Below are 10,791 nucleotides of genomic sequence, written 5' to 3'. Positions count from 1 at the left end.
TCTAAAGCTGCTGCTGCCAGTTTAACATCTGTACTGGTTAATTTCATACATTCAAACACCTTACTTCATTTTCTTATCCATCTGCTGTAGCAATGTCACAAACTGGAAACCCCAGGCTGGATATGGTATTGTTTGACCCTCATATATTTAAATGTTTTAAGTAGTTGTGAACATTTGAAATATTTTACATAAAAACCCGGATTGGGGTAAATTCTGGGTAAACTGGAACATCTGGGTCTCTTTCTTCATGACAATACTCTTTTGGAGCAGAGAAACTACTGCCTTTTAAAAATAGTGCATGCAGTAACTACCGTCATGTACTTTACCTACCAAACACCCTTAACTATGTGAGTTTGCAATGCCTGACTACAGCCTCACTTCACTCTGGAAGATAAGGACATTCGTACTTCTACCCATCCTTAACCTGGGTCAGTGTATATAATTATTTTTATGTTGTTAAGCTGAAAATTGGTGACACCATTTGCATTTTTGTGACAAGTTTATTTCACTTCTACATGTTATAAAAAAACATAGCTCACTGCAAAGACAAACAGTAGAATCAAATCTAGAATGACATTTCTTACCCTGTAAGTTTAATGTGGTCATCACGCAAAGGAGAGAATCTGAATGGATTATTTCTATCCTTCATCTATTGTTTCCTATGTACTCAAATTTTTCTGAAGTCCACAAATACGCATCTGACTTACTGCCTCCTTGTTTCTCCTCAGAGACTTCTTTCCCAAGCTCTCTGCTCTCTCGCCCCATCTGCCCCAGGTCATGTTGAGGCCTCCTGCTTAGCTGCTGTCCTGTGGATTTGTTCACTGCTCTCTTGGGTTGGAGTCACTGTTTCTTGGATCCCCATGCATTTTTGTTTATGCCTTCATTTGGAGGAGGTGTTTCATCACCTAACCACCTAAAAATATATTTATCATCTGCCTGCTACTTGTTAGTCTGGGTAGGTGTGAATAGAATCCTAGGTTAAAAATATTTTCCTCTCAGAATTTGGAAGGTTTTGCTCCAAAGTCTTCTAGAATACTTCAAGCTCCAATTACTTTCTAATTGTTATTTTTTTGTAGGTTGTGTGTGTGTGTGTGTGTGTGTGTGTGTGTGTGTGTGTGTGTGTGAGATGTGTTTCCTCTCTGGAAAATTTTAGGATTGCTAAATTAAATAAGCAAGAGGACCTTGGCCTGAGGCTGTCTCCAGACTTTGAGTTCCCATGTAATAAATTGTAACCTAACTTAGTACTTAAATAAACTGAAACCTAATTTAGGATTATATAGATATATTTTTGTAACAGATAGGTCACAGCCAATCGCATGCTGCCAACTTGCCTTATTTGGAGCAGACCATGTCCAAATAAGGCAAATGCCTATCTGTAACCAATCAAGCTATTTCTGTACTTAATTTTTGTTTTCTGTCTATGAATGTTCACTGCATACCTCACAAAGCAGAGCTCTCTGAATGTCTTCTGGTTCTCAGTGCTGCCTGATGGATGAATTGTTCTTTACTCAAATAAACTGTTAAATGTATTTTGCTGAAAGTTTCTCTTTTACCAGTATCTTCTTTTTGGTTCTGGAATTTCACAATTTCACTGTGAGTAGAAGTTGAAGTCCTTACAAAAGTTAGAAAGTTAAAGTCCTTACAGTGACCTGCAAAGCCCTCTATGATCTGGCTCCCCACTTTCTCTCTCCCTCTAACTTCATCTTCTCTCCTGCTAGCTCACTCCATTCCAGCCACATGAGCCTCCCTGCTGTTCCTTGAACCTGCCAAGCATGCCTTGGAGCCTGTCCTCTGGCCTTTCTCTCTGTTCATATGCTCTACCCTCAGCCCATTTAGTGGCTACATTTTTTCCACCTCCTTCAATGGCATCTTCTCCAAGAGACCTGCCCTGTCCACCCTATTTAATACCGAAACCCTCCTGCTGCTGCCCCCACACTCCTAATCCCTCATACCCTGGTCTATCTTTTTCTTTATTTCACAGCACATCTTCTAACATACTTCTAACATACTTAACATTTGCTTATATTAATTGTTTATTGTCTATCTCCCCACTGCGAGAATAGAATCTTCATGAGGTCAATACATTTAATACACTATCTTAAATGCATAGAACAAAGCCTAGCACATTGTAAGTACTCAAATAAATGTTTGCTGAGTGACATGGGGCTCATGTTGAGCTCATGTAACTTCCTCATAAATGATTTCTATTCAGGAAGGCCAAAGGAAAGATGACAAGGAGGATTACGATGTTCCATTAGCGGAAGAATTGAGTCTAACTTCACACACTTCTCTTGCAGATAAACTGGTTTGAGGTTATAGGCCTCTAATTTATCAAGAAAGAAACTGGCATGCATTTAGATGGACTGCTTAAGCCAATAGGTCTATAATCTGTGGGGAGCAAAGAGTTGTTCTTTCAAACAATGAGAGGTTAAACAATACATTTATCAGATGGGACTTTTGTGAACATTGAGGGACAAAACAGGAAGCTGAAAAGGAAACCAATCAATTCTACCAGGGTTTATAACAGCTGTAATGAAAAGCCTTGGGGAAGGAAAGAAATTGGAATATATCCTCTTCATTATTTTTTGTACCTCAAAATGTTATCCTGTTCCACAACCCTCAAAACCCCTCACAAAGATAACCAACTACTGTAATCCTCATTTAATAAACATAGACTTCAGCTAGTGCATTTAATTCTAATGAAACTTGTGCAAGATTATAGCATGGAGATTAAAAAATAATTGTTCACTGATGGTATGCAAGCATTTGTGAGGATTACTTATAAATTGACTTGAGCATCTCTTTTTTTCTTTAATTTACTCTTTGAACATGTATTGAGTGTCAAGATGATGGCATGAAAAGTGAACAAGATTGTGTCCTGGCTTTGAAAGTTCATGCACTCTAGGACAGGGAACCATACTAATCAACAGGACTGAACTTATAAGGTGTTTCAGGATCCAATTCTCTGATTCTCTAGATTATTGCATTGTTTAGAGTTAAATTTAAAATGTGTATCTTCAATGTGTTGTAAAATGCAAAACATAACTTATAAACACTTTAAACATCCATTGTTGAAATGTAAGATGCAATTCAGAAGATTTTTAGTATCTATTTCCATATTGCAATTAATTAAACAATAACTACAACTGCAAATCTTATATTAGAAACATGTGACTGAAATGACTAAACTCCTGTTTTTGAGGTGTCTTATCCACATTAGAGTGTTATAAAATGTTGTATACAGTTTGTATGCCCAAATACTGGATTTATTAAACAGAAAATAAATGAGAGGTAGAATAAAGTAGTCATTGTTGGAGCCAGGTTTCACTTGTCAAGAAAGAGTTCACAGAGGCCAGTTTGAAGAAAATCTTGAAACTCATTAAACTGAAAAAGTTTTGACCAATATTTTGCTAACAACTATATAATCATTATGGACAGAGCTACTTTCCCCAGCATAGTTTCAGAAACACACATTGACTTCTAGCTGGGCTGAACTTTTAAAGTTTAAGATGTTTATATACTTTTAAAATTTCATTTTAGAGTAACCCATTTTATACTAATTTGGCCAGAATAGTATTCAAAAATATTGTGTATAAATGGCCACCTGAATACATATCTCTCTTAATTTTTAACTTTTGAGGCTGGGTGAGTTTCTATGTTAAGGTTTATTCACACCAAGGCATACTAGTTTTTGTTGCCAACTAGTTATGATTCAGGAAGACTGAAAACTAAGCTCTAGAGTTACTTTAATTGGAGAATTACTGCTTGGATTTAAATTTTATGGCTTGATCTCATAATGAATGAATTGCCCTACTTCTGAGGGAACACATTTCATGCAGGGTCGATCTCTGTGGGGGTATTTATCCACTAAATTTATGTAGTGAATATTTTATCCCAAATGAAGAAATTAAAAAAATATTTACTTGAAAATAAGTCATAACATTTAAATATCAAAATAGTGAACAAAGAGAGAAAGAGCATAGACAGTTGAATGGAGGGTAAAAGAGAATATGGTTACTTGGAAGAAATCAGAGAATAAAGCAAAGGAAAAGTCAGAAAATAAGTCAGCTTAGTAGGCAATGTAACTGATAAGTAAGGTTATTTGATTTTAGTGTTAGAAGGCATAATTATTACTACTGTAATTTTTTTTTTTTTTTGAGATAGAGTTTCACTCTTGTTGCCCAGGCTGGAGTACAGTGACGTGATCTCAGCTCACTGTAACCTCTGCCTCCCGGGTTCAAGCGATTTTCCTGTCTCAGACTCCCAAGTAGCTGGGATTACAGGCATGCACCACCATGCCTGGCCATTTTTTTTTTTTTTGTATTTTTAGTAGAGACGGCGTTTCACCATGTTGGCCAGGCTGGTCTCGAACTCTTAACCTCAAGGGATCCACCCGCCTCGGCCTCCCAAAGCGCTGGGATTTCAGGCGTGAGCCACTGTGCCCGGCCATTACTATTGAATTTTAGAAAAGGGAAAAGGTGCTTCATTAGATATTGGCTTTTACATCTGACATTTTATATAGCAGGTTTAAACACATTTAAGTAATGTTCAGTTCTGTAAGACCAAGGTATTCGATTTGCAGTTTTCTCAAGTTTCACATGCAGAAAGTCATGTAAACTAAACGAATAAGCTAGAAGCATTTAGCACCCAAAGTACTTCAGCAAATCTTGAAGTTTATAAGTATAAAATAAATTTCTTCTGCTCTTGAAGACCTAACAATCTAGTTTGGAAGATAACATATGGAATAATCAGAGAATAATATAGGACTAAATAAAGCTTTTTCTTATAAACAAATACTTAGTTTTGTGGTAGACAATGAGGAACTTTTAGAAATTCAGAAATCAATGTGAAGTAAAGAAGTCAGCAAAGGCTTTACAGTGGAAGTTGGATTTGGGATTTAAGTTAGATTTTGGGTTTACAGGATGAGGTGAAGGATGAAAAGGGCATCCAAATGGGAAAGTAATACAAAGCATGGTATGAGAATGTAAAATAACCAACTTCCCACAAAGTTCTTTGATATGGAAAAAGTAATAATTTAAAGACTCTAAAAGTACATATCAAAACTCCAATGGGATATGAACGCACACTCATTGGGATACCTACTATTTAAAAAAAATGAGTGTTGGTGAGGATGTGGAAAAATCAGAACTCTTGTGCACTATTGGTGGGAATGTAAAATGGTGCAGCTGCTATGAAAAACAGTATGGAGTTCCCCCCATATTAAAAATAGAATTACTATGATATAGACTTCCACTTCTAGGTATATAGCTGAAAGAACTGAAAGCAGGGTCTCTGATATTTGTACACCCATGTTTATAGCAGCATTATTTACAATGGCCAAAGGGTGAAGGCAGCCTATCAACGGACGAATAACAAAATGTAGAATGTATATATAATTGAATATTATTCAGCCTTAAAAAGGAAGAAAATTGGCTGGGTGCGGTGGCTCACGCCTGTAATCCCAGCACTTTGGGAGACCAAGGCAGGCGGATCACCTGAGGTCAAGAGTTCGAGACCAGCCTGGCCAACACACTAAAACCTTGTCTCCGTTAAACATACAAAAATTAGCCGGCGTGGTGGCACATGCCTGCAGTCCCAGCTACTTGGGGGGCTGAGGCAGGAGAATCGCTTGAACCTGGGAGGTGGAGGTTGCAGTGAGCTGAGATCATACCACTGCACTCCAGCCAGGGGGACAGAGTAAGACTCCGTCTCAAAACAAGAAAATTATGACACATGCTACAACATGGATGAGTCTCGAGGACTTATGCTAAGTAAAATAAGCAATCATAAAAAGATAAATGGTGTATGATTTCACTTACATTAAATATCTATGGTAGTCATATTGATAGAAAGTAGGGTGGTGGTTGTCAGGGTCTAGCAGCATTGGTAAATAAAAAGGTTTTGCTTTATGGATATAAAATTTCAGTTTTGTAAGATAAAGTCATGGAGATTGGTTGAACAATGTGAAATTACTTAACATTACTGAACTGTATGCTACTTTAAAATGATTAATAAATTTTGTTACATGTACTTTATCACAATTTAAAAAACTCTAAAAGGAATCAAGAGTTTTAAAGAAGACACAAAATGACCTTTAACTTGAAATCTCTCTTCCCCACAAAAATCCGTAGACATACTAAGTGATCATAAAGTCATAGAGCTTGAAGTCCATTTTAGAAAACTTCTGAATAGTCTACCTTTCCGTTTTCCCAAGTAGGAACTTCCCTGGATTTCCTCTGAGATAAATAGACGTTGCTTGTGCTGTGGGATAAGCTCACTTCCTTTTGTTCTCTGGGACAAAAGAACACAAATATGACCATCACTTACAGATGGACTTATTGCTACAACCCATTGCTAACATTTTTCCTTTTGAGATAAGTATTTAAACTGTCCATCCTTATTTCCAAGATACTTTTCAAATTTTAATACTTTTTATTTATATATTTTGTTTTTACTCCCATTTTCTCCTATTTTTTGGTGGTTTTATAACTTATTTGATGATTTACAGTTCTCATCCACCTTGTCTGTTGATTTCTGCAAGTGGTAACAGGTACATAGGTAATCAAAGTATAAGAGCTCGTTTGGTGAGTTTTCATCCTCGCTATGTTTTCTGGACTATTGCTTATGGATAAGACATGGGACTTCCTTTACTCGCCTGGCCCCGACAGCTTTGTAGAGGCTGGTATCAACGCGCATTTTCTTTGTGGCACACTTCCGGATCTCTTTGAGTGCTCTGAGGGGTATTCTTCTTGAATCCCACTCCATGGTTGGGCTTGTGGACACTAATGGCATATTCTCGGGTCACCACCTCATTGATGGCAGAACAGCCCTTCTTGCCACCCTTCTCTGTAGGAACCACTCTGCCAGGCTCAAATTGGAAAGGACTCTCATTTATCTTAAATAGTGGCTCTTCAAGTATTTGCTAAACATATTTCTGAGAGTACAGTAAAATAATATGCCTTAATTTTTCTATGTGAGCATTACTTCAATTTAGAGACACCTAACTCCTAAAATCATTCTTTGCCTTTTGTTTTTTGAGACAGGGTCTTCTTCTGCCTCCCAGGCTGGAGTGCAGCGGTGTGATCACGGCTCACTGCAGCCTGGACCTCCTGGGCTCAAGCAGTCCTCCCACCTCAGCCTCCCAAGTAGCTGGGACTACAGGCATACCCTACCACGCCTGGCTAATTTTTGAATTTTCTTGTAGAGAGGAGGTTTCGCCAGGTTGTCCAGGCTGGTCTTGAAATCCTGGTCTGCAGGAATCCTTCTGCCTGGGCCTTCCAAAGTGCTGGAGTTACAGGTGTGAGCCACCGCACCTGGCCTCATTCTTTGCCTCTAAGTCTCACTTTCATTCCCATACCTATTTTGACTAAATTAAATGTCTTCGATTTGTTCAGTTGGTAAGAGGTTAAGACTGCTAACCAAGCATGTGAACTTTCAGTGGTAATCCTGCAAAGACTTAATCTAAAGTCTGTGGCTTTGGTAGGCAGTTTTGTCATAATGAATGAACGGTTTGGTAGTACATTACGGGTTTGTATAAACTTCTTGAATAGCAGAACTTATAAACTATTCAGAATCAAAACACCAGGTAAACAGTAGGAAGAGACAGTAGGCCCACCCTATTTTCTTCCATAATTCCAGAACCTTAAAGCAGCAGAAGCCACAATAACTAGCGGGTGATGTGCACCTTGCTGGAGTCTGAATCAGTATGGGGAGACTGTCAAGCCAGTATAGTTTCCAAAAGAAGTTTAACGCCTATGACTGTGGACCAGCTCCTCTGGCATTCACCTGACCAGTGGAACTGCAAAACTAATTTTTTTCAATATATTGTCTGTCCAGGCTGCTATAACAAAATGAACTGGCTGGCTTAAAACAACACATTTATTTCTCATAGTTCTGGAGGCTGGGAAGTCCACTATCAAAGTGCTGGCAGATTGAGTGCCTGGTGAGGGCCTTGTTTGTTGGTTTACAGATGGCTCACTCTCACCGTGTTCTCCCATGGCAGAAGGGATGAGCAAGATACTGGGGTATCTTTTATAAGTGTACCAATCTCAAAAAGGAGGTCTCTGCCCTCATGACTTAAACCCTTCCCAAAGGCCTCACATTCCTAATACCATTACCTTGGGGGTTAGGATTTCAACATAATTTTAGGGAGAGCAGGAGGGGATATAAACATTCGGACCACAGTAATAATCTCTAAAAATAGTTTTTCATAGATCGGTGTGAAATCTGATGTGTGCTGAGAAATCTGTTGAGAGAGAGGGAGAGAACTTGGCTTTGGCGGGTTTGAAGGACACAAGGGTGGAAGGCTATTCAAAGCTGCGTAGCTGGCAAAAGCTAGGTGCTGCTGGTTGGTCACCTAGGTCTATTCCTTTGGGAACAGGAGGTCACACCTTAGGAAGATGGTGTACCCTGTGCCTTCAGGCAGGTTCAGTTGATCTTCCTTGAAGAAAATGATGAGACCTCATCAGTCTAGTTTGACTAGACAATCGCTAGTCAATTATTTCCATTTCAGAATTCAGTATTATGACCTCAGTGAAGGGAACAGGATTACAATTTTCCAGTATATTGAGAGCTTGAGGCTCAAAATGGTGAAATGATGCTCAGGCTCCACGCTGAAAGGAAGTAATGAAAAGAAAATGAATTCTACCCATTCTCTTCGAAAGTGGTCCTACTTAGTGCCAACCAATTCCATTTTTATCCTGTAACTTTTCTACCTCTAACAGGTAAACTGATTTCCTGGCAAACAGTTGATTATATACTTGTCATTTGGGGTTCTGTATAAATTTCAATGTTATCTTAGTTGTAAAAACAATATTTTGCGTTTTTGAAATTAAAACTTAGTTATTAAAACTGTATTATGGAACATTTTCCAGCAAAACAAATATATAATCAACCCATATCTATCCCTTATCAGCTTCAATACTTATGATACAGCCATCCATTTAACAACTACCCAAAGTCCCTGGATTATTATCTCCCCCCTTTTTTTTGGTTTCTCTCAGATCCTGGTTACTGGATTATTTTAAAGCAAATGCCAAACATTTTCATTATTAAAAAAAATGTCATTAGAATACGCAACATCCGCTGCAAACAATTCTTAGTTAATATCAAATTCAAATACTCTGATTTCCCCAACTGTTTCATATATATATGAAATATATCCTACTCTATAGATCTATGTATATATAAATGTATACAATAGTCTGTTCAAATCAAGATGCAAATATAGCCCACATACTGCATTTGGCTCATGACTGAAAAGCCTCTTTCTTTTGCCTTTTAAGCTATATGATACCTTTCTCTGTATTTTTCATTAAAGAAATCATACCATTTGTCCTACAAAATTTCCCACATTCCTGATTCTTGCCTGCACATTGATTTTTCTAAACACATTACCTCATCTTATTTATATCACTACCTACTGAAATATTTTTTCCACTTAACAAATGAGTTAATTAGGATACAGATATGAAGTAAGCAATTTTTCCAAACTCATAGTAAGTACTTGACTACAGGGCGAGAATTCAGTACACCCATTTCTGTGACCAAGAGCTCTTTTTACCTGAAGACTATGTGTCTTATTTCACAAAGGAGTACTAAAAGCCCCAGAAAACCCTGAGATTTTTGAATTGAAAAAAAAAATTAAGCTATTAGTCCAATTTTATGTCTTATTTATTAAAAGTGATCCATTTATACTGTTACACAGGCACCATTCTTCATGAATGGGAATCTGCTGAGCTCCAATACATGTATGTATCTTTACATGTCTATAGCAGTGTGTGTGCCTGTATGATTTTCTAAATTTATTGTCATACCATTCATACACTTTGAGTATATTTGTCCTATTACACTAGATCACAAACTTTTGGATGCGAAATACTTTTTTGCAATTTCTCATAGTCAAACATAAGTGACTGATAATTCAGGATATTTTTAGTGAAAACACAAAGGCCAACTAGACTGTGTGATTCTTGTCCAGTACTGAGGTAGAAATGGCATTTTATCAGAATAATGAAATGTGTCTGCTTATTTTTCACTGCCATCTACTGGTACCTGATGTTATTTCTGCTTAAAATCCTTCAGGGAAGCCTATCAGAGGGACTTACACAGAGCAACAAGAAATTATGAAGCCCTAAAAATCCTTTGAGAAAGTTCCTTTCAAAAGAATAGGTGCTACTTTAATAGGCAGAGCTACCTTAAATTTTACAATAAAAGTTACTAACATCTAAAAAGGGTTACTATAATATCAACTACAATGCCTCTAAGCTATAAGGGCTGCAAATTAAACTTACCATTATTTATAATTTTTAAGGCATAAAACAATGAATTTATAATTTCTAGTCAGAAATTCTTATCACAGTAGAACTCTGGCAAATTAATTTTAAACACAGTCAACAGTATAATACTTCTGGCTGTTTGTTTGTCAATTGAAATACACACTGTGCTTCTACGGGTCAACAATGTGCTAGGTTCTGCCAACACTGCAGGGAATAAGACACATGTGGCTGCTATCTATCTTCAGAGATGACAATATGGCTGTGTGTGTGTTTGTGTGGGGAGGTTTCTTAAGTTTATATAAAATACCAACAAAATGATTTTTTTTTTTGTTTTTGTTTTTGTTTTTTTTAGACAGGGTCTTACTCCGTCACCCAGGCTGGAGGGCAGTGGTGTGATCTCTGCTCACTGCAACCTTCGCCTCCGGGTTCATGCAATTCTCCTGTCTCAGCCTCCAGGGTAGATGATTACAGGCACACACCTCCATGCCCAGCTAGTTTTTGTATTTTTAGTAGA

This window comes from Pan troglodytes, chromosome 13 (assembly GCF_028858775.2).
Source record: "Pan troglodytes isolate AG18354 chromosome 13, NHGRI_mPanTro3-v2.0_pri, whole genome shotgun sequence".
Taxonomy (NCBI): Eukaryota; Metazoa; Chordata; class Mammalia; order Primates; family Hominidae; genus Pan; species Pan troglodytes.
Note: the sequence above shows the minus strand (reverse complement) of the source record.